This window comes from Pan troglodytes, chromosome 4 (genome assembly GCF_028858775.2).
Source record: "Pan troglodytes isolate AG18354 chromosome 4, NHGRI_mPanTro3-v2.0_pri, whole genome shotgun sequence".
Classification (NCBI taxonomy): domain Eukaryota; kingdom Metazoa; phylum Chordata; class Mammalia; order Primates; family Hominidae; genus Pan; species Pan troglodytes.
In genome coordinates this window covers 147299689-147325000 of record NC_072402.2, presented here as the reverse complement: position 1 = coordinate 147325000, position 25312 = coordinate 147299689, and the positions used below count along the sequence as shown (strand labels likewise).

General features: G+C 42.2%; 1 protein-coding gene across 3 annotated transcripts in view; it reads right to left on the bottom strand.

Moving 5' to 3' along the window:
• Window positions 1–25312, bottom strand: part of ARHGEF37 (Rho guanine nucleotide exchange factor 37) — an 83845-nt gene that overhangs the window by 38316 nt on the left and 20217 nt on the right. Inside the window, exon 1 of one of the 3 annotated variants that reach the window (XM_009449934.3) lies at window positions 15073–15375. The exons of 1 other annotated variant lie outside the window; for it this stretch is intronic. The gene's annotated coding sequence lies outside the window, so the exon portion shown is untranslated. Of the gene's footprint in view, window positions 1–15072; window positions 15376–25312 lie in introns of those variants that run through there. One more of the 3 variants, XM_518029.7, reaches the window with a different exon arrangement.

The following is a 25312-nucleotide window of genomic DNA, read 5'->3' as shown; positions in this document are numbered from 1 at the left end:
GCTGCACTTTTCTTCTCTGAAACTCCTACAATCCTTTATCTCTAACTTATAAAGTATCAAGGGCCCGGGTGCGGTGGCTCGCACCTGTAATCCCAGCACTTTGGGAGGCTGAGGTGGGCAAACCACCCGAGGTCAGGAGATCGAGACCAGCCTGGCCAACATGGTAAAACCGCATTTCTACTCAAAATACAAAAATTAGCCGGGTGTGGTGGTGCACACCTGTAATCCCAGCTACTCGGGAGGCTGAGGTAAGAGAATCACTTGAACCCAGGAGGTGGAGGTTGCAGTGAGCCGAGATTGCACCACTGCCCTCCAGCCTGGGTGACAGAGCAAGACTCCATCTCAAAATAATAATAAAGTGTAAAGGGCAATACCATGGACAAGATGATCTGAAAAACTTTCCTACTACAAAACACTTAGGAATGCTAGATCAGCTATAATAAACTTTTTAACTGCATGACAGATCTTGTAAGAGAGGAAAAGAAATCACTAGGGCCCTCAAACAGGGAATTGAAAACTACGGTGGGGAGCAGCTGAGCTGATGCAGCTGTGGCCCAAAGTAGAGGGGTGGGTAGGGAAGACAATATTTGAAACTCAGTGAACCAGAGACTTGGGCATTAGTGCCCAGGTAGGAATAGGAGACAAGCTCCTTCACAGAACTGGGACCCCCCCAGCCACAAGGACTTCTGTGAAATGGTGGATCAGAAAAAAAAAAAAATGCAGCTATCCACACAGAAGATGACAAAGACAGTTCATCCTGGCTTGGGTTCTGGGTGAGGAAAAAAGGTCTCCTTCATAACATAAATTCGTAACAACACACCTGCCTTCACTGGGTTTAGGTCCAAATCAATGCTACACATGTGGTCCAGGTGGCCCAAAGCTGATAAATTTATACAAAAAGAAATCCTGAATTCTGAGTGGCCACAACAAAATGAAATGTTTCCAGAAGGACACGTCTTTAACTTAGGCCACAGATAACCATGTCCTGAAGATGAGTTTAGAATAAAAAATGTAAGAATGCCCCTGTGAGTGAGTACCAGCAGAAACAACAAGAGCAGGAGTAGACTCCAAGAGTGTCAGATAACCAACCAGTCAGATACAGGCCAAAACAGAAACAGGGAAAGAGGAAAGACACTAGGACAAAAAATACAGACCTGTATAATGTTTTACAAGTACCAAATAGGGCTGGGCACAGTGGCTCATGTATGTAACTCCAGAACTTTGGGAGGCTAAGGCGAGAGGCTTGCTTGAGCCCAGGAGTTCAAAACCAGCCTGGGCAACATAGTGAGATTTCGTCTCTACAGAAAAAATTTTTTTGTAATTAGTCAGGCATGATGGTACATGCCTGTGGTCCCAGCTACTCAGGAGGCCAAGGTAGGAGGATTGCTTGAGCCCAGGAGGTGGAAGTTGCAGTAAGCCAAGATTGCACCACTGCACTCTAGCTTGGGTGACAGAGCGAGACCCTGTCTCAAAAACAAACAAACAAACAAACACAACAACAAAAGAAACATGGACACAGTAAGATACACAATTGTTACACAACATCCCTCATGTTGCCTTTTCACCTAATTCGCTCCAGTTCCCATCCTATCCTAATCCTTGGCAACCACAAACCTGTTCTCCATTTCTATAATTGTGTTCTTTCCCGAAATTCATGTAAATGGAATCACACAGTATGTAATCTTTTAGGACTGGCTTTATTCAATCAGCATAATTCCCTGGAGATTCATGTATATTGTGGGTATCAATAGTTATAGTTCCTTCCTTTTTATTGCTGAGTAGCTGAGATACTTTGTTTAAAAAAGTACAAAGGATACATGGCAAAAATGTTAAAATTAAACAAAGCTAGGAGGTAAGTACGTGGGTATTTGTTGTTTTGTGCTTTGTTATTTTCTGGATGGTTAAAATACTTCATAATATTTAAAATGGCACAGATCCCATGTAACCTTGTGCTCAGGGTGCTCATTTTCCTGGCTAGACACTAAGCTCTTGGAGGCAAGATGAGCACCTATTCATCTTGTATCCTCCTCTGTGCCTCACCATGCCGATGATTAATACTATTTGCTACATAAATGGTTCTTATGGATGTATTAGTAGTTGTTGAAGTTTCTGTCTTAGGCCGAAGCCATTGTTCCATAGATCGGAGAGTACATAAATGGATGTTTGGGGAGGGCAGGGATGTACAGAGGGCAAAGGCCCAGAAAGATCCTGAAACAAATCTGTCTGATGCATAGCTGTATTCTGGCTCCCGAACACACCCCGTGATCTGCTGATTTGTCCCTGGCCTGAATGGCAACATTCACTACCTGTGCACAGCTTCTCTAGAAAGATCCCCATAGAATTTCAGGAAAGCTATTCAGGTTCCACAACTCAAAACTGCTGCTAAATAAATAAAATCATGAGAAATACTTTACAGAGAACTACTAAAGACTTAAAACAGCATTAATTTGCACTTAGGTTAATTGCAATCTAGACCTCCTAGCAGGAAAAACCTCTCTGTAGCAGCATGTGTTATCCCTTAGATTATAGCCTGTGTAATGGAAAAACCTCATTGTTATTTCTTTCAAAACATCATGCCCTTATTTGATTACACATTGTATAAGGTATCAAAATATCACATATACTCCCCAACTATTATATATCCATTTAAAATAGCATGAAAAATAAACTAATAATTGTTTAAAGGAAAAATATCTATACTATTCAGCAATAAAAGAAATGAAGTACAATTGACCCTTGAACAGCATGGGTTTGACTGCATGGGTCCACTTATACTCAGAATTTCTTCTGCCTCTGCCACCCCTGAGACAGCAAGGGCAACCCCTCCTCCTCCTCAGCCTACTCAACACAAAGACCACAAGGATGAAGACCTTTATGATGATCCACTTCCACTTAGTGAACAGTAAACATTTTTTCTCTTCTCCATGATTTTTTAAATAACGTTTTCTTTTTTCTAGCTTACTTTAAGAATACAGTATATAATACATATAACATACAAAATATGTGTTAATCAACTGTTTATGTTATCAGTAAGGCTTCCAGTGAACAGTGGACCATCAGTAGTTAAGTTTTTGGTGAGTCAGAAGTTATAAGTGGATTTTCCCTGGCACATGTTGGTACCCCAACCCCCATGTTGTTCAAGGATCAACTGTATTCATATGTCCTACAACATGAATGAATCTTAAAAACATTATGCTTAGTGAAAAAAGGTAATCACAAAGGGCCACATATTTTATTATTGCATTTATATGAAATGACCAGAATAAGCTAATCTATAGAAACAGATAGAAACAGAAAGATTGGCAATTGCCTAAGGCTGAGGGAATGGAGAATTGGAGTTTGGAGCTGAAGGATGCAACGTTTTCTGGGGAAATGATGAAAATGTTCTAAACTGTGGTGATGGTTGCACAAGTCTGTGAATATACTAGAAACTATTGATTTGTACACTTTAAATGGGCAAACCATATGATATGAATTATAGCTCAGTAAAGCTGCTACCAAAACAATATTATAGAATATCAAATGCTGGCAGGAATGTGGAGAAACTGGATCTCTCATACACTGCTGGTGAAAATGTAAAATGCCTGGGTACAGTGGCTTACACCTGTAATCTCAGCACTTTGGAAGGCTGAGGTGGGTGGATCACCTGTGGTCAGGAGTTCAAGACCAGCCTGACCAACATGGCAAAACCCCGTCTCTACTAAAAATATAAAAATTAGCCGGGCGTGGTGGTGGGCACCTGTAATCCCAGCTACTCAGGAGGCTGAGACAGGAGAATTGCTTGAACCCCGGAGACGGAGGTTGTGATGAGCCAAGATCGTGCCACTGCACTCCAGCCTGGATGACAGAGCGAGACTCCATCTCAAACAAAAACAAAAACAAACAAACCAAAAAAAACAAGAAAATATAAAATGGTACAGCCACTCTGGAAAACAGTTTGTCAGTTTCTTCAAAAATAAAACATACACTTTCTGTATAACTCAGCAATTGCATGTCTGGACATCCCGCAGTAAGAGAACTTATGTACAAAAACCTGTACATAAGTGTTCACAGAAGCTTTATTTGTAATATTCAAAAACTGGAAACAACCAAAATTTCCTTTAATAGATGATGGTTAAACAAACAGTGGTACATCCATGCCACTGAATACTCAGAAATGAAAAGGAATGAACTGCTGATACAGCAACAGCTTGGATGGCTCTCGAGGGCATGATGCTATGTGAAAAAAAGCCAATCTTTAAAGGTCACATACTGTGTGATTCCATTTAATAACAAAGAAAATTGTGGAGATAGAGAACAGATTTGTGGCTGTCTGGTTAGAGATGGGGATGGACAGCAGGTGGGTGTGAGTATAAAAGAATAGTAACAGAGAGAACTTTGTGGTGACAGTGTTATTGCCTACAACAGAATATTCTGTAATTTAATTGAGGTGGTGACTACACAAATCTACACATGATAAAATGGAATAGAACAATCAAACACAAACACATATATTATACCAATGCCCATTTCCTGGTTTTGATGTTGTGCTATATTTAAATAAGATGTAACCATTGGGGAAACATGGGTGAACAGTACAGAGGACCTCCCTTTGCTATTGTTGCAACCTCACCTTGATGTATAATTATTTCAAAATAAAAATGTAAAAGCAAAATATTATACAGATGCTCTTCGACTTACAATGAGGTTATGTCCTGATAAACCCATTATAAGTTGAAAACTGTATAAGTAAAAAATGCATGAAATATACCTGACACCTAGTGAACATCATAGCTTAGCCTAGATTGCTTCGAACATGCTTAGAACACTTACATTAGCCTACAGTTGCCCAAAATCATCTAATACAAAAATCTGTTTTATAACAAAGTGTTCAATATCTAGAGTAATTAATTGAATACAGTATTGAAAGTGAAAAATAGAATAGTTGTATGGGTACTCAAAGTACGGTTTCTACTGAATGTGTATCATTTTTGCACCATCTTACAGTCAAAAATTCATAAAGTCGAATCATCATAAGTGGGCGACTGTCTATATAGCTTAAGTTATTCACTATCTTTGCAATACTCTCAGGACAAAGCAGCTTAAAAGCCTGGGAGAAGCCAGGCAAATGGTCTCACACCTATCATCCCAGCTAGTCAGGAAGCTGAGGAGGGAGGATCACTTGAGTCCAGGAGTTCAAGGCTGCAGTGAGCTATGAGGGCACTACTGCACTCCAGCCTGGGCAACAGAGAGAGACCTCATCTCTTAAAAAAAGACAAAGGCTGGCTGAGCACGGTGGCTCACGCCTGTAATCCTCAAACTTTGGGAGGCCGAGGTGGGTGGATTGACTGAGCTCAGGAGTCTGACACCAGCCTGGGCAGAAGCAATAGCTTGCTGCAGAAGTATTAACTCTAGAACATTCAACTTTTTTTTTTTTTTTTTTTGAGATGGAACACAAAAGTCCTAGCTCCTCAGGAGGCTGAGGCAGGAGGACTGTTTTGAACCCAGGAGGTTGAGACCACAGAGAGCCATGCACGGCATGGCCATGATTGTGCCACTGCAGCCTGGGCATCAGAGAGAGACTCTGTCTCAAAAAAGAAAAAAAGAACTAAAAGAGGTCCTCTGTACTATTCACTCATGTTTCCCCAGTGGTTACATCTTATTTAAATATAACACAACATCAAAACCAGGTGATGGGCATTGGTATAATACATGTTTGTGTTTGATTGTTCTATTCTATTTTATTAAGTGTAGATTGGTGTAGCCACCACCTCAATTAAATTACAGAACACACCTATAATCCCAGAACTTTGGGAGGATGAGGCGGGAGGATCACTTTAGCTCAGGAGTTTGAGACCACAGTGGGCAACGTGGTGAAACCCCATCTCTATAAAAAATACAAAAAAATTAGCCGGGTGTGGTGGTGCACATCTGGAGTCCCAGCTACTCTGGAGTCTGAGGTGGCAGCCATTCTCTGCCTGGGAGGCAGAGGTTGCAGTAAGCCAAGAGCCAAGATCACACCACTGCACTCCAGCCTGGGCAAGAAGAGCGAAATTCTGTCTCAAAAAAAAAAAAAAAAAAAAAGAAATAAATAATAAAATAGCCAGGCCAGACGCAGTGGCTCACACCTGTAATCCCAACACTTTGGGAGGCCAAGGTGGGCCGATCACGAGGTCAGGAGTTCGAGACCAGCCTGACCAACATGGTGAACCCTCGTCTCTACTAAAAATACAAAAATTAGCCAGGCATGTTGGTGTGCACCTGTAATCCCAGCTACTCAGGAGGCTGAGGTAGGTGAATTACTTGAACCCGGGAGACAGAGGTTGCTGTGAGCCAAGATTGTGCCACTGCACTCCAGCCTGGGCAACAGAGTGAGACTCCATCTCAAAAAAAAAAAAAAAAAAAAAAAAAGTTGAATGATCTGCAGTTAATACTTCTGCAGCAAGCTACTGCTTCTGATTCTAGAACAGAATAAAACTGAGTTAATTCTTTTCTCTCTCTTCTCTTCTGTTCACACTGGCACAGAGGGATTTGGGCATTCCCACATTCATTCAACAAGTATTTGGAGCAACTACTACATGCCAAGCATTTTGCAGGATTCCAATAATACAAAGATCAGGAAAAAGTGGGTCTACAATTAGGATAAGGTATTTAAAATATCTGGTTATTTGTTCCAGGTTTCACTCCATTAAAAGCAGAGGAACTATTTAAATTAAAACATGATGTAGGTTGGGCACAGTGGATCATGCCTATAATCCCAACACTTTGTGATGCTAAGGTGGGAGGATTGCTTGAGCTCAGGAGGTGGAGACCAGCCTGGGAAACACAGTGAGACCCCATCTCTATTAAAAAAAAAAAAATTTAAATTAGCCAGGCGGCCGGGCATGGTGGCTCACACCTGTAATCCCAGCACTTTGGGAGGCCAAGACGGGAGGATCACCTTAGGTCGGGAGGATCACCTGAGGTCAGGAGTTCAAGACCAGCCTGGCAAACATGGTGAAACCCCGTCTCTACTAAAAATACAAAAATTAGTCAGGCGTGATGGCGGGTACCTGTAATCCCAGCTACTCGGGGGGCTGAAGCAGGAGAATCACTTGAACCTGGGAGGCAGAGGTTGCAGCGAGCTGAGATCTCGCCACTGCATTCCAGCTTGGGCAACAAGAGGGAAACTCCGTTTCAAAAACAAAACAAAACAAAAAATTAGCCAGGCATGGTGGTGCATGCCTGTAGTCCCAGCTACTTGGAATGCTGAGGTGGGAAGATCGCTTGAACTCCGGAAGTTGAGGCTACAGTGAGCAGTGATCATGCCACTGCACTCCAGCCTGGACAACAGAGTGAGATCCTGTCTTATAAATTAATTAATTAATTAATAAAACATTATGTGTCAATTAAAAACATAATAAAACTTTTAAAAAATGATATGGACATCCTGATTATTTAATCCCTTTCAAGAGAGAAAAGTAACAAGAGGAAACAATATTCAAAACTTTTTTTTTTTTAAGAGACAGGATCTCACTCTGTCACCCAGGGCTGGAGCACAGTGATGCAATCCTGGGCTCAAGCAATCCTCCCACATAGCTGGGACTACAGACATGTGCCACCATACCCAGCTAATTTTCTAACTTTTTGTAGAGACAGGGTCTCACTTGTTTCCGAGGCTGGTCTCTAACTCCTGGCCTCAAGTGATCCTCTCATCTTGGCCTCCTAGTGCACTGGGATAACAGGCATGAGCCACTGAGCCTGGCCTAGTTTTTACCAATTGGAGGAACTGAATGGAAAAATGGAACTAAGCAGATCCCTGGGGAAAGTGAAACTATCATTTGAAAGTTCTTTCAGAAGATAAAATGTCAGGGCAGGGAAAGTTGAGGATCCATCAGCTAGCTGCCCAAGCCTTTAAAGGGGAGCCATTTTATTTATTTATTTTTAATTTTTTTTCTTTCCCTTTCTTACTCCCAGGAGGAGCCAATTTAAACATTTAAGGAAGGGGGGAAAAAGGAAAACAATCTGGTCTCAGACTCCAGGAATGGTTCATAGAAAGCTGTCAAAGGTGAAGCTCAGACATCATGAGAGCAAAGGACCCTGTTGAAGAATAAAGGGGCCGGGCATGGTGGCTCATGCCCATAATCCCAGCACTTTGGAAGGTCAGGCGGGCAGATCACATGAGGCCAGGAGTTCGAGACCAGCCTGGCCAACATGGCAAAACCCCATCTCTGCTAAAAAATAAGAAAACTTAGCCAGGCGTGGTAGCACACGCCTGTAATCTCAGCTACTTGGGTGGCTGAGACACAAAAATTGCTTGAACCTTGGAGGCAGAGGTTGCTGTGAGCTGAGATCATGCCACTGCACTCCAGCCTGGCATGGAGTGCAGGCACTCTATTAAATATTTTACTTGGATTATCTTAAGAAATCTTATAACAACCCTGTAAGAAAGAAAATCTGACAGAGCAACATTCTGTCTCAAAGCAAACAAACAAACAAACAAACAAACAGGCCGGGCACCGTGGCTCACGCCTGTAATCCCAGCACTTTGGGAGGCCAAGGCGGGCAGATCACGGGGTCAGGAGTTCAGGACCAGCCTGACCAACATGGTGAAACCCTGTCTCTACTAACAATACAAAAAAATTAACCAGGCGTGGTGGCACACGCCTGTAATCCCAGCTACTCAGGAGGCCGAGGCAGGAGAATCGCTTGAACCCAGGAGGCGGAGGTTGCACTGAGCTGAGATCATGCCACTGCACTCCAGCCTGGGCAACAGAGTGAGACTTTGTCTCCAAAAAAAAAAAAAAAAAGACTAAAGGGAGGGAAGACCTACAGAAACAAGAATGTGCACATAGGGACCCTGGCTACCAAGCCTGGTTTATAAAGATAGACACCATAGTCAGAAGGGAGGATCCTGTACAAAGAGCTTCCAGAACTCTAAAACCCCCAAAAGAGCTGGAATCAACAAAATTATAAGGATAACTTCCAAAGTCCCATCCCTACTATCACTACCAAGCATATTTTAAGACTGATGTTCAGAAAAAGTAAGAGAGAGGCACACTATTTGGTGGCAGTGCTTTCCTCTTCTTAGTCCTAAAGATTGATTGTGAGAGGTGTGGTGAAGGTTAGGAGCCCAGGCCCTGGAGCCAGAAAAACGTCATTTCAAATGCTGATTCTGCAATCCATTAGCTGGCTTTCCTAGGATATTTATATAACCTTTCTTACAGGGTTGTTATAAGATTTCCTAAGATAATCCAAGTAAAATATTTAATAGAGTGCCTGATACATGGTAAACTGTCAATTATAGCAGCTGTGGTTTTTTGCTTCTATTATTGTTAAGATGGAAAGGGTAGCATTACCATTGATCAGATGTATGAAGTTGTCTAAAGACACATGGCCGATCTAGATGCATATTTAAGCAGGTGCCATGAACAGCTAATCATAATAATAATAATAACTATATATCAGAGCCTTACTGAGAATAAGACTAATACCATAGAAACAGAGCTGAGAGACTGAGAGAGAGACTGAAATGATGGCATGACTCATTTCAGCCATGATAGAGACTGATTGCCTTTTTCATATGAGTGAATACATTTTTATTCCTCATCCCCCTTTTCCCTAAGCCACTCTGAGCTGGATTTCTGCCACTTGATTAAAACAAATAGTTCATTAGCCCTTAGAAAGGGAAACAGAGATCATCTGGAGTCAGCATAGGCTAATTTAATAAAAACTGGTCATGCCAGAGTTTCCTCATTCTCTTACTGACAGTCAACTAGATCAGTAGATCAAAGGAATGCTGTAGTCCAGTGTATCTGGACCAGGAAGTTGTTGTCAGTCTCTTGTGACATACTTACATGTATGGAATAAGAGGCAGTGGTGGAGGCTGGTGTAGAGGGCAGAGACAGGACAGTAATAAGGAATAAAAAGTGATAAAACTACTAAATTCAAAGAGTGTTGATCAGTGTCCACCTCTGGGCTCTGTTTTGTTTTATTAAAGATATCTACTAATTTGTGCTTTCCAACTCTGAGACCATCTGGGTCTAAACCTCCACCACCTTTCTCCTGGACTGGTACAACAGCTTCCTGACTGGATGCACAGCATCAGAGTGGAGTGGTCTTTCAAAAACATAAAATTGGGCTGGGCATGGTGGATCACACCTGTAATCCTGGCACTTCGGGAGGCCGAGGCAGGTGGATCACCTGAGGTCAGGAGTTTGAGACCAGCCTGGCCAACATGGCGAAAACCCATCTCTACTGAAAATTAAAAGAAAAATTAGCCAGGCATGGTGGTGCATGCCTGTAGTCCCAGCTCGGGAGGCTGAGGCAGGAGAATCACTTGAAACTGGGAGGCGGAAGTTGCAGTGAGCTGAGATTGTGCCACTGCACAACCTGAGCAACAGAGCAAGACTCCATCTCAAAAACAAAAACAAAAAACAGAAAAACATAAAATTTGTCACTTTACTTCTCTGCTTGAAACCCAGACAAGTCTATCACTGATTTCCATCACACTTCAAAAGAACCACTCCTTTCCCATGATAATTATTTTGTTTATTCTATTTGTTGTATGACTCAGAGGTTCATTCAAAATAATGGAAACTCCATGAGGGCAGGGATCATGTGTCTATTATTCATCAGTGCATTACCTAGTGTTTACTCTAGATCTAGCATTTAGTTGGTGCTCGATTAATTGAATTAATGAATGAAAGACATGGGCAAACACTGGCAGAATAAATATCAAATTGTCAATGACATTGTTGCAACTGGAGTTAGACTGATATGGTCATACACAACTCTTGGTTCTTCTTGGAAGCCACCAAAAAGTTTGAGGTCAGGTATGGAATAGCAACTCCCTTTGAATTTTATATAAAATGAAAAATACAGGCCAGGCACAGTGGCTCACACTTGTAATCCGAGCACTTTGGAAGGCCAAGGCAGGCGGATCACTTGAGGTCAGGAGTTCGAGACCAGCCTGGCCAACATGATGAAATCCTGTCTCTACTAAAAATACAAAAATTAGCTGGGCATGGTGGCATACGCCTGTAATCCCAGCTACTTGGGAGGCTGAGGCAGGAGACTCGCTAGAACCCAGGAGGCGGAGGTTGCAGTGAGCCAAGATCACGCCACTGCACTCCAGCCTGGGCAACAGAGCAAGAATCCGTCTCTAAATAAATAAATAAATAATACAGTATGCACTATGTAGTGTTTTTTGCCTGGGGCTTTCTTTCAGAAAAATTATTTTGAGATCCATTCGTATGGAAGCATGTATCAATACATCGTTACTTTCCATTGCTTAGCAGAATTCTGTTATATGGATATACCACAATTTGTCTCTTCACACACTGAATAAACAACTGTTTGTTTCCTGTTTCACTATTACAATAAAGCTGGACCTAGGAGTGAAGTTTCCGGATAACATGATAAGTGTATATTTAACTTTATAAGTTAAGTGTGTATTTAACTAAGATCTTTTTGAAAGTAGTTGTACCATTTTACATTGCAACCAATGGTATATAAGAGTTCCAGTTCCTCTACCTTCTGGTCAACATCTGGTAGAGCCAATCTTTTCATTTTAGCCATCCTAATAGTTATGAAGTGATATTTCACTGTGGTTTTAATGTGCATTGCCCTAATGAGTAATGATCCTGAGTATCTTTTCAAGTGGTTATTTGCCACCCATATATATTCTTTGGACAACATTTAGAAAAATTGTTTAAATAATGAAAGAGGCTCTTGCTCATTATATAACTAAATAAACAATATAGAAACATATAAAGAAGGCTGGGCATGGTGGCTCATGCCTGTAATCCTAGCACTTTGGGAGGCCAAGGCAGGCAGATCATCTGAGCTCAGGAGTTCAAGACCAGCCTGGCCAACATGGTGAAACCCTGTCTCTACTAAAAATACAAAAATTAGCCAGAAGTGGTGGCACATGCCTGTAATCCCAGCTACAATCCCAGCTACTCAGGAGGCTGAGGCAGGAGAATCACTTGAACCCAGGAGGTGGAGGTTATTGTAAGCAGAGATCATGCCATTGCACTCCAGCCTGGGCGACAGAGCGAGACTCCATCTCAAGAGAAAAAAAAAAAAGAAAAAGAAAAGAAACATATAAAGAACAGTTTATAGTCAAAATTAGAAAAAACATCCCAATATTTTAGAAACTACTGTGAAACAAAATAGAGCCACAGCGCCAAAAAGGGAAGGAATTTTCCAAGTCACTGTGCTTACAGAAAAGGACTTCTCTGTGTTGATAAATAAATGATTGGAAGTGAGGCGGAAAGACAGCAACAGACATCCCCTCTCCCATACGCAGACAGACATACACATTCTCTCTCTCTTTCCTGGAGGAAAAACTCCCCTTTATAAATACATGGAAAGGACAGGTGGTATGTGTCTTAACCCAAATCAAACAGCAGCTGTTTGTCCTTAGCCATATTTCCCCAGTTCTATTTGGAAGGCCTAAAAAGGTCTTCCAAAAGAGGAAGGAGACAACACAGTTTTTTTTTAAAGCAGTTATTTTTATAGATAAGTGAGTCTGCCCAGGCTCTGTCATCACAAGTTTGGATCCATAGATTTAAAGTTCTTGAGCCTTCCAGTATTAGGGAATTAAGAAAATAATAACAATTATTAGAATTATAAAATTCTCTGGGCGCAGTGGCTCATGCCTGTAATCCCAGCACTTTGGGAGGCTGAGGTGGGAGGATCACTGGCATCCAGGAGTTCATGACCAGCGTGGGCAATATAGCAAGACCCCGTGTCTACAAAAAGTAAAAAATTAGCCAGGTGTGGTGGCATATGCCTGTAGTCCCAGCTACTCAGAAGGCTGAGGCAGGAGGATTGCTTGAACCTGGGCGGTTGAGGCTGCAGTGAGTTGTGACTGCATCACTACACTCAGCCTGGGCGACAGAGTGAGGAGACCCTGTCTCTAAATAAACAAACAAATAAACAAATTCTTCAGCCTATCAATAAACAACCAATAGGCTTTGGACAGTCAAGCTCTACAAATGCCATTTTGCTTCTGTTACAGCACATGAAAACACATTCCCTACCTCATTAGTTAAATAAAAAGCCATTTATTTGATCTAGGGCAGAATCAACCAAGGCACTGTTTACCACAGTAATCTGCTGATCCAAGAGGGATGTGAGCCAACTGCCAGCAACTCCTATTCCCTGGCAGAAATTCAGCTGAGGCTCTATTGCTGAATAAGGGTGGGTGCTGCTCAGGTCCCAGTTTATGTCCTCTTTCCTCTCATTTAAAAACAAACTCTATAGGCCAGGCACGGTGGCTCACGCCTGTAATCCCAGCACTTTGGGAGGCCGAGGTAGGCAATTGCCTGAGCTCAGGAGTTTGCAATCAGCCTGGGCAACACGGTGAAACCCCGTCTCTACTAAAATACAAAAAATTAACCGGGCATAGTGGCGTGTGCCTGTAGTCCCAGCTACTTGGGAGGCTGAGGCAGGAGAATTGCTTGAACCCGGGAGGCGGAGGTTGCAGTGAACCAAGATCGTGCCATTGCACTCCAGCCTGGGAGACAGCGAGACTTCATCTAAAACAAACAAACAAAGAAAAAAAACCAACAAAAAAACGGGGTGTTGACCCCATTTGAAAGAGGCAAGTGAAGCCCAGTAAACACTCCTTGTTACAGTATCTGGTAGTTTCTACTTTCAGCTTTTGACTTGGAGTCAAATACTGAGGGTAGTACCTTGCTGCACCCTTATTTAAGATACCATCACGAAGGTATGTGGTGTGGTCTGTAAGTCATAATAGGGCTGACTTTATTTTTTCATGTTTATAATTTTTTAAATTGTATTTTATTTCAGATACAGCCCAATTTCTTCCAGGTCATCACCCTTTCCTAATTACCACAGCTTTGATGATTTTGTGTGTCATCACTTTTTTTTAAATTAATTAAATTAAATTTTTTTAAATTTAAATTTTAAATTAAATTTTAAACTATGTACATAATAGATGTACATAGTTTCAGGGTACCTGTGATACTTTAATATATTTATAAAGATCAAATCAGTGTACTTGGGATATCCATCACTTTAAATATTTGTCTTCTCTTTATGCTAGAACCATTCAAATTATTCTCTTCTAGCTATTTTGAAATATACAATAGATTATTGTAAACTATAGTCACCCTATAATCGTCAGCACTTTTATTGAGCATATATTATGTCAAGCACTGGCCTTTATGTTCATTCTTAAGTCTGACAATAACCTGGAGGATGAAGCAGACACTCTCATCCCCAGTCTACACATAAAACTAGGCCTTGAAGAGGTTAAACTATGCTTCCTGGATCACACAGCTAGCTGTCTGGACACACAGCAGGTACTCCTCCACCAGCTGCCTCCCTTCAAAGGAGCAAAGAAAGTGCTCTGAAACCACCCTGCCTGAGTACCAGCCTGCAGGCATTCCTTACAGCAGGAATTCATGTCAAATCTCAAACTGTGCACAAGGCTTTGTGTGAACTCTTCTGCTGGGAGTGGACACAGATCTCTAAGGGGTCAGGGACCCCCAGAAGGTTAAGAACCAGTGCCTGGGCAGGCTGTCTGCTTCCCCACTGTAAGTTTCTGGCGTTCAGAAGCCGGACGTTCTGACTTCTAGTCCCAGCTTTGGCACGACTTTTCTGAGGGACCTTAGCCAAGTCACCTCACCTATGGATCACGGATTTCTGTTCTCTTTTTTCCTGGCCTTGACTGTCTATTCATAATTATATTTTGCTTGGCAAGGATTCTTTACCATTGTTTGTATTTTTCCGTTGTTATAATGTATGCATTCTTTCTAAAAGCTGTCTGAAATCCTGCACGGAAGAAGGCAGAGAGAAACAGGAACAAAGAATAATAATGTTTTTCCAGGCCGGCTAACCTCCCTGGGCCTCAGTTTCCCACCTGTAAAACGACTAGGGTAGGCCATATGGACCAGGTGGCTTACATTCTCATAAGGCTCAAGACACAAAGCTAGCTACAAAGCAAGTTGGGACCCGGGAGGTCGTCGCATCCTGCCTTTCTGTCCCACCTCCCTTTTCTGATCCTCCCAGCAGCTGTTTCCTGCACCCCTCTCCAGCCCCATCCTGCTTGACCAGGCCCCAAACGCCCAGCGGACTCACCCGCGCGCGCAAGGTGCCTGCCGGCGCTCACGCACGGAGGTCGGCCGCCCGAGCAACAGCGCAGCCGGGGCAGGAGGGGTGCGTCGCCCAGCTCCCGGCACCCGCGCCGCTCCGGGTGGCTGTGCCCACCGAGGGCGCTGGCGGGCGCGGCTATGCCCACGCAGCTGCCTGCGTGCGTGCGCCGCGAGGGGGTGGCTGGTCTCCAGCCTTTGTTAATTGTCTTTCTGGAGCCAGGTTGTTTTCTGTTCGCTGCTCCCGGAGTCAGCCCCGGCCGGCTCGGAACCGTGCCCTGGCTGGCAGCCAACCCGAAGGATTGCAGGCGGAGTTTAGCGACGTGCCGGCACCCACCCTCCCGCGGCCTCTCATTAAGCCACCTTCTCCGCGGGCTCGTCATCCAGAAAACAGGAGCCGGCATTTAGGCCACCCGGTGGGAATGCTGACCCTGGTATTACTGGATACCTTTGCTCCTGCCCGAATCATCAAACTGTAGGGCTGGGCCTCAATTTAATTCTTAGTGTTGGCTGCCGAGGAGCCCTTGGTTCTTGCCCCAGCTCTCCTGGGAGCCCTGCACAACCTTAGCCAAGTCGGCCAGTCGCTTCCATGACATGACGGTGTTGGTCCATTCTTTCACTCTACTGGGAGCAAGACACTGTTCTGGGCACAGAGAACACAACAGTTAACACGATAGACAAGGTCCTGGCCTTATTGGGCTCCTGTGCAAGACACTAAACCCACCATTGAAAGTGATAGTTGCTATGAAACGCATGTAAAGTTTCATATCGGGGCAACCAAACCTTGTTTGTAGTGTCAGGAATGGACTAGATTAGCTTTTCTCATTCTGCCACTTCTTTTATTCTTATTTTCATTTTTAGGGCTTAATTTAGGGCTTATTATGTATTATTACTGCTGGTAGTAGTCATATTGCTTACTAAGGGCCAGGCGCTATACTAAATGTTTTACTTGTACTGTCTCAATTATCTCATTCACAATTTCTCTAAGAGATAGGTATCATTATTATTATCCTCATTTTCAAGAGAGAGAAACTTAAGCTACAGAGGTGAAAATAACTTGCCCATGACACACAACTACTAAGTGACAGTGCCAGTATTCGAATTCAGACTATCTGAGGGTTCAGGCTGCTTAACCACCACTCTACACTCAGAAAAACATGAAAACCAGAAAAGTGTCTCCTCTTGAATGTGACAGATGAGGGCAACTGAAGGGGAGAGGGGTGGTATAGCTTGCAGAAGAGAAAAACCAAGGGTGCCGGGCGCGGTGGCTCACAGCTGTAATCCCAGGACTTTGGGAAGCTGAGGGGGGGCAGATCACGAGGTCAAGAGATCGAGACCATCCTGGCCAACATAGTGAAATCCCATCTCTACTAAAAATAGAAAAATTAGCTGGGCGTGGTGGTGCACACCTGTAATCCCAGCTGCTTGGGAGGCTGAGGCAGGAGAATCACTTGAATCCTGGAGGCGGAGGTTGCAGTGAGCTGAGATCACGCCACTGAACTCCAGCCTGGTGACAGAGCGAGACTCCGTCTCGAAAAAGAAAAGAAAGAAAAAAGAAAAGCAAGGGAAGTTGAGGACTTTTCAAAAAAGTAGCCCTATGGATTAGACCTAACCTGTATGATCTTAGAGGCCACCAGGATGCAGAAAGCTGTAAGGAGATGCATTGCAATTTAAAATGTAAGGAAGAACTTTTCTAACAAGTTGAGTATTTCAAAAATAACATCAGTTGGCGGGGCACGGTGATTCACGCCTGTAATCCCTTTGGCACTTTGGGAGGCCAAGGAGGGTAGATCACTTGAGGTCAGGAGTTCGAGGCCAGCCTGGCCAACATGTTGAAACCCCGTCTCTACTAAAAATACAAGAATTAGCTGGGCATGGTGGTGGGCACCTGTAATCCCAGCTACTCAGGAGACTGAGACAGAAGAATTGCTTGAGCACTGGAGGCAGAGGTTGCAGCGAGCCAAGATTACACCACTGCACTCCAGCCTGGGCGACAGAGTGAGACTCTGTCCCAAAAATAATAATAATAATAATAATAATAATAATAACATCAGTTGCCTGGAGAGCATATCCTGTCACTAAAAGTAAACATTCAAGCAGAGAAGCTTATTAGGGATGCTTCAAAGAAAAGTCTGGTACAAGTTAAAAACTGATTGAGGTGATCTCTAAGGTTCTCTTCAATTTTGATATTTTGTCTATTCTAACCTACTGATAAAGAAACTAAGTGAGTCTTAGAGTGGCTAAGTGGCTTGTCCAAAGTCAGCTGGGAAGTGAAGAGCTGACCCCAAAGCTGAGACTGATTCCTAGATCAGACTTCCTGATTGTTTCCAGGTGAGGGTCTTGTGAGTGCTCAACGCCTCAGTTCACACTCCTGTAAAGTGTGTATGTGCCTGACCAGTTTTTCCTGAATGTGTGAAATCATCTGCTTTACATGTTTTACTTTGCACTTTTTTTCAGAAGTACGTGATGGAATACTTTGCACTTGTAATGTGTGCCCATCTTCCTTGCTTGAGTATTCTGTGGTTTTAGATGTAAGTGTCAACACTCCCCGGGGCAGCTGCTGTATTATAGGATCCCAAGTATTTACTTGGCCATTTAAGGAGACCAAAATAAGCTGGATAATATTTTTCATTTGAAACTGATGTTTCTCTGATTCTATTTTAGGACTCAGTTATTTTGAGTGGCATTTCTAATGCACTGCCACTAATTCCACCATCTTTCACCCTAGTCACACAGATTTTGATGAGCGGCAATCTACTTGTTGACTTTAGAAGGGGCATTATTTTCTCAGTCTTCTGGAGAGATGTTTGCTTTTGACTGGAAACCTCTAACAAAGGAATCCATTTGATTTCTAGAACATTTACAAAGAAATGGACATCACCTTGCCCTCAGTGACACTAATCCAAAGAAAAAAGGGTTCGCTTTCACTTCTACCTTTGACAGAGTGATCCATTTTTAAATTTTATGTATTTTGAAAAGAAAATACATGTGCCAGTTCAAAATTCAAAAGTATACTGTCGGGGTTAGCTTATTGATCTTTAGATTCCTCTTATTGCCTGCCATAATGCCTTGTGCATAGTAGGTGCTGAATAAGTGTTTGTTGAATGGCTGGATAAGTGAGTGTGAAGACATTGTAGGAGGCAAAGAGGTGGATTAGGGTGGGGCAGCAGACATTTGAGAGTCAAGAGACAACAGCCCCTTTCCTTGGTATTTCTTCTTTTGCCTGAGGTGTATAGGCCTTAAAGGGAGCCCTGACAGAACTCCTAGACCAGTTGCAAATTTGACCATGACTTTATTAAGGGATTTTTACTAAAGTAAGCAGCACTGGAGTCTTTTGGGTTGCACATTACCTAAAGACTAGTTACTAGCCAGAGTCCATGGTTGCAAGCGACAAAAGCTGATTCTGGTTAACCAAAGCAGAAAAGGAATTTCTTGAAAGAGTATTTGGGAGCTCATAGAATCAGTAGAAAGGCTAGAGAACTGGGTTAGTAATATAGACAGGCGCCATGGGAGGCCAGGTGGCCAGATCCACAGAGGAGACCATGCCAGAGGAAAGATGTTTCTGCTGGACACTGTCAATGCCACTGGCCCTGCCATTCAGGCTCTGGTCCTGGGGACTGGATGCCATAGATCACCTAGCTGCCATTACTGTTACCGGCTACTGAATGTCACCACCACTGAAATTCACTAAAATTTACTGAATAAACTTTACACATTGCCTGCTTCTCTTCATTCTTCTTTCCAGAATCATAATCAGAGAAAACTGATACCAAGGCCTTTTGGCTTCCATGAATGAGATCCAGGGCCCTGCTTTACACAATGTCCTGTTTCCCAAATGTATAATGGTAACATGGAGGCTGGGCAGCCAGGAAAATGACAAATGTCCACATGGCTGTCATCTTCTAATAATTGGTAGGCCCCAAACTAAAAGAATTGAAGAACATAACCTGCATAATGTACTTAATACAGCAACTGAGCTGAATGCTCCAAACCTGGAGAAGTGGGTGTTATGTTTGTTTATCAACTTTTTATAATTTTAGCTAATCAGAGAACTTCTTTATAGCACTAATACTTTCTTCCCATACCATTTTTTTTAATCATTAGAATCACTTGCTGTTCCAGAGGTAAGCAAAAGAAGGTTGAGAAGAAAGAGGTAAGTTGTGCCAAATGTGTACTTAGCACCACAATACGTGCAATGCTATGAGTCAAGTAAATACATTTTTCTGATACATTTTTTAAAAGCTGTCTACCTCTTTTAGAGTCTCAGTCTTGGGATCATATCTAATTTTTTATTCTACTTTGTGAAATCTACCACGCTTTCCATAGTAATAATGAAAACAGGTGCTACTTATTGAGTGCCTAATACATGTCAGTAATGTTTCATAGATTGTTTCTAATCCTGACAATCATCCTATGATAGATATTATTTGCATCTTACAGATGATGAAATTGAGGCTCAGAAAGATTAAGTAACTTGTCCAAGATTATATAGCTCATAGGTGACTGGGATTTGAAGCCAAGTCTACTACTATACCACAGTGTTTCTCGTGTGGTTGCTTTCTGCAAAGATCTCTATAACCGTGTAAAAAGTGTATTCTACTAAGTCTAGAACGTAAGTTTTGAGAATTATTTCTTCTGTCTCCTGAGATATCAATTTTTTTTTTTCAGACAGAGTCTCTCACTCTGTTGCCCAGTCTGGAGTGCAGTGGCACGATCTCGGCTCACTGCAACCTCTGCCTCCCAGGTTCAAGAGATTCTCCTGCCTTGGCCTCCCTAGTAGCTGGGATTATAGTTGTACACCACCAGGCCTGGCTAATTTTTGTATTTTTAGTAGAGATGGGTTTTCACCATGTTGGCCAGGCTGGTCTTAAACTCCTGACCTCAGGTGATCCACCTGCCTTGCCTCCCAAAGTGCTGGGATTATAGGTGTGAGCCACCATGCACGGCCCTGAGATATCAATCTGTAAGAAAGACAAGTCAAGAAATTATTGGTTGGCCGGGCATGGTGGCTCACACATTTATCACATAACAGACAAATTTATGTTATGGTGGCTAAATGTTTATCACATAACAGACAAATTTAGTAGCCTCATTACTAATGTATAATAATTTTTATAACAAGACTGTCTGCTTTATTGAGCCTATAAGCCAGGCATTCTGCTAGATGATCCTAAAAGATAAGTGTTACCATCTTCTTTCTACAAATGAGAAAACTGATATTTTGAGAGATTCAGAAGCTCACACAGGCCTCACTACCATGAAATGACAGAACTGGGACTGAAACCTCAGTAGTATGACTTCAAAGCCTGCATTTCTTCCAGCATCTCATACCGTCTCTGGGCCTATTTTACAATTTCTTTGTTTATTTGTTTGCTTTTGAGACGGAGTCTCGCTTTGTCACTCAGGGTGGAGTGCAATGGCATGATGTTGGCTCACTGCAACTTCCGCTTCCCAGGCTCAGGAGATTCTCATGCCTAGGCATCCAGAGCAGCTGGGATTACAGGCATGTGCCACCATGCCCAGCTAATTTTGTATTTTCAGTAGAGATGGGGTTTCACCACTTTGGCCAGGCTGGTCTGGAACTCCTGACTTCAGGTGATCTGCCCACCTCGGCCTCCCAAAGTGCTGGGATTACAGGCATGAGCCACTGTGCCTGGCCCTGTTTTACATTTTGTATTGAAAACCACCACTTAGCCAGGTGCCAACACGCCCAGCTAATTTTTTGTATTTCTTGAGGGGGGGGCGGCAGGGGGTTCACCTTGTTGCCCAGGCTAGTCTCAAACTCCCTGAGCTCAAGCAATCTGCCCAGCTACTTAGGATGCTGAGGCAGGAGAACTGCTTGAACCCGGGAGGCAGAGGTTGCAGTGAGCTGAGATTGCGTCACTGCACTCCAGCCTGGGTGACAGAGTGAGACCCTGTCTCAAAAAAAAAAAAAAAAAAAAAAAAATAGTCATTTGGTTGCAGTGACAGAAATCCAACTTATCCAAAAACTACAATGTCCAACAGAAGAAAGGGCCATCTCTACTTCGTGTCTTTTCAAGAGAGGAAGCCCCTTGAAGAAGCTCTCTAGCAGACCCTTCCTCATGTCTCATTGCTTAGAATAGTATCCCACGTGCATAGCTAAACCAATCACTGGCCTAGAGGGATGAAGACCCATCACTGGGTCAGTCCCCTGAGCATAGAGCCATGTAGCCTTAACAAAACTGGGATCTTATTGGGTAAGAGGAAAGAAAAAGAGGAATGCTCTTAGGTAGGCAGCCAACGGTGTCTGCTACAACAGGGAGTTGGCAATTCTATAGGGAAATTAGGGAGCCAAAGATAAGGTGACCTTTCCTACCGAGTCTGTAAAGAAACATTTCTTACCAGGAAAATGAAAAGTTATACCAGACAGAAAGTACAGACAAGGCATAACAATATGAAACTAGCTTGTGTTTTCAGAAACTGCAGGAACTTCATTATAAGTGGATTGAATGATCTGCATGGATTGTTCAGTGACAGACAAGACTGGAGACATAAGCAGGCACCAGATCATGGAGGGCATGGGTGCCATACTCAAGAATTTAAATGTAATCTGTAGGTAATGGGGGAGCCATTGAAGAATGAGAACAGCATAATATTATTTAATTCTAGAAAGATCATCTGCCTAGAGAGTGGAAAATGGATCCCAGAAGACATAAGGCTGAGGTGAGAAATCATTTAGGAAGTTGTAGTATTCGGCCAAGGGAGAGACAAAGACTCAGATTAAGGTGCAGTGATAGTGAGGTAGAAGAGGAGAAAGTAAGAGTAAAACTTTGATGGAGTATCTATAGAATTTGGTGACCTATGGGATGTAAGGAGATGAGTACCTGGGCTGACTCTGGGATTTCTGTCTTGGATAGTCAGGTGGACAATGGATGAGACAAATTTTGGGCTAGCTGATACCTGTGCTATGCAAGTGAAGGTGTCAACAGGAAGATGGATGTAAGGTTCTGAGAGAGGGAAGTTTGGACTGGCAATATAGACTAGGAGGTCACTGGCATATCCGTTGTACATGAAGCCATAAGATGAATGAGATCACTCTAGGAAAGCAGTAAATGCATGAAAAGAAGAGGGCTAAGGCCAAAAAACTGGTGAACACAACCAAGGGGCAGGCAAAGAAAGGGGAGCCGGCAAAGAATAGATGGAGCGGTCAGATAGACCTGTGAGGAGACCCAGCCTTTTAGTAAACTTCCTGACAGGCAATATCCTCCAGCTTCTGTGTTTCAGTCTGGTCCCATATCACCAGATAAAATTATAGTTGAAATTCTGGATCAGTACCCTTCCAAGTATTGTCTGAATGATTGTAATATTTGATTTTTATTTATTGGTTTCTAGATGAAAGTTTCCTCTGTTAGTGCACCTCTGCTAGAAACTGCATGAGAAAAATGTCTAGTGAAAGGGAAACTCCCTCTCCTGAAACATGCATTCAGTTCCTTGGAATACAGTCTCAAGGTCTTGTCACTACAGATTTAATAATCTGCCATTGTGTGGGCAAGGATAGAAATAATTTATAAGGGTGCAAGTTGATACAACCATTTTCACTCAGATATTTCATTTCTATTAATTTATCCTATCACACAAAGTATATAAAGATATTTGCATAAGGATGTTTATTGTGACTTAAAAAACATCCAAGTGAAAAGTTAAAAACAGCCCATATAACTATCAACAGGATACTGGTTAATAAATCCCAGTATCTCACACAATGGAATACTATGCAGCCAATAAGAACAAGGTTAATCTATGAGTATTGACATGTAAGGATATCCATGTTATAGATATGATATATTGTAAATTTTAAAAAGCAGGTTATAGGCCATATATTGATTATATATGTAAATATATATATGGCGCATATATAATCTACTGAATCATTCAACAGATATTATTGAAGCAGGCACTGTTCTGGGGATACATTAGTAAACAGGACAGAAAAAGTTCCTGTCTCATTGAGCTAATGTTCTAGTGAAGAAGGTAAAGTCAATAAAAGAGTAAACACACACACACAATTTTAGATACTAATACATGCCATGAAGGAAAATAAAGCAAGGTAAGAAGTTGAAGAGTAACTGGGCATTGAGTTAGTATGGGTAAGGGGATATTTTAAATAATTTGGTCAAGAAAAGTGCTCCTATGGAGAGAACATTTTAGCAGTGACCCGAATGAAGTAAGGAAATGTATTAGAGTTCTCCAAAGAAAAAGAACTAACAAAGTGTGTATACATACACACACAGAGAGGTTTATTTTGGGGAATTGGCTAATGTGATTATGAGACTTGGAATGCTATGGTTTGGATACAGTTTGTTTGTCCCTACCAAAACTCATGTTGAAATTTGTTCCCCATGTGGTGGTGTTGGGAGGTGGGGCCTAATGAGAGGTGTGTGGGATATGGAGGCTTTACCCTCGTGGGTGTCTTGGTACCATCCTCAAGGTAGTGAGTAAATTCTTACTCTGGTGGGACTGGATTAGTTCTTGCAGGAATGGATTAGTTCCTGTGAGAGTAAGTTGTTATAAAGCCAGGATGCCCCTTGGGTTTTCTCTCTTTGCATGTGTCTACTTCCGCTTTCACCTTTTCTGCCAGATTATGACCCAGCGCAGAAGTCCTTGCCAGAAGCCAGGGCCACGCCTTTGAACTACCAAGCCTGCAGAATTGTGAGCTAAATAAAATTTTTTTAAAAATAAATTACCTAGTCTTAGGTATTCTTTCATAGCAACACAAGATGGACTAAGACACTTGGTAAGTCCAAAATCTGCAGTGTAGGCCAGCAGGCTGGAGATTCAGGGAAGAGTTGTAGTTTCAGTCCAAACACAATCAGTTTGGCAGAATTCCTTCTTGCTTGGAAGAGGTCAGTCTTTGTTCTCCTAAGGCCTTTAACTGATTGGATAAGGCCTACCCACATTATGGAGGGTAATCTGCTTTACTCAAAGTCTACTGATGTAAAGGTTAATCTCATCCAAAAACACTTTCACAGAAACATCCAGAATAATGTTTGACCAACTATCAGGACACTGAGGCCCAGCCAAGTTGATACGTTAACCCTCACAAGTCCATCACTTGTCAGCTTGGTACCCATATGCATCTCCTTAAACCATGCTTCCAAATAAAGACAATAACAAGTTCATACTTCCACCTGATATTACACACTATTCTGCATACAACTGAAAATGCATCAACCCTTTCCCCAGAAGAGAATGCAAAGTCCTTGGGTAATGTTTACTTGTCTCCTTGATAGCCTGTAACTTAAATACTACCATGTAAAGTTAACAATATTTACATACTATGATATTAAGTCAATACGTCCCATGTTACATAAGAGGATAAGAGAAAGAAGAAACAAACTATATATTCTCTCCATACAGATTACCAGTTTTTCCAGCATCACTGGTTGAAAAGACTTTCTTTTCCTCCATTGAATTGCTTTGATACTTTGGTTGCAGATCAATTGACCATATAAAGGTGGTTCTATTTCTGGACTCTCTATTCAGTTCAAGGTATCAATTTATCTTTTCCTATCCCAGTATTACACTATCTTGATTATAGTAGCTTTATATAATAGAAAGTCTTGAAGCCAGGTATTGTAAGACCTCCAAGTTTGTTCTTATTTTCCAGGGTTGTTTTGGCTATGCTAGGTCTTTCGCACTTTCATATAATTTTAAAAATCAGCTTGTCAACTTCTTTTTTTTTTTTTTTTTTCTTGAGACAGGGTCTCACTCTGTCACCCAGACTGAGTGCAGTGGAGAGATCACAGCTCACTGCAGCCTCGATCTCTTGGGCTCAAGCAATCCTCCCACCTCAGTCTCCTAAGTAACATGCACCACCATACCCAGCTAACTTTTTATTTTTTGTAAAGACAGGGTTTTGCTATGTTGCCCAAGCTGGTCTCAAACTCCTGGGCTCAAGTAGTGCTCCTACTTCGGTCTCCCAAAGTGTTAGGTTTACAGGCATGCACCACTGTGCCTGGCCCACGTTGTCAATTTCTATTTTTAAATAGCCTACTGTGATTTTGATTAGGATTGAATTTAATCTGTGGATCAATTTGGTGATAAATGACACCTTAACACTTTTTTGAGTCTTCCAATCCATAAACGTGCACTGTATCCCCATTTACTTAGGTCTTCTTTAATTTCTCTCAGCAAAGTTTTGTAGTTTTCAGTGTAGAGGTCATACTCAACTTTTGTTGATTCCCTAAAATTTTATTTTTGTATGTAAT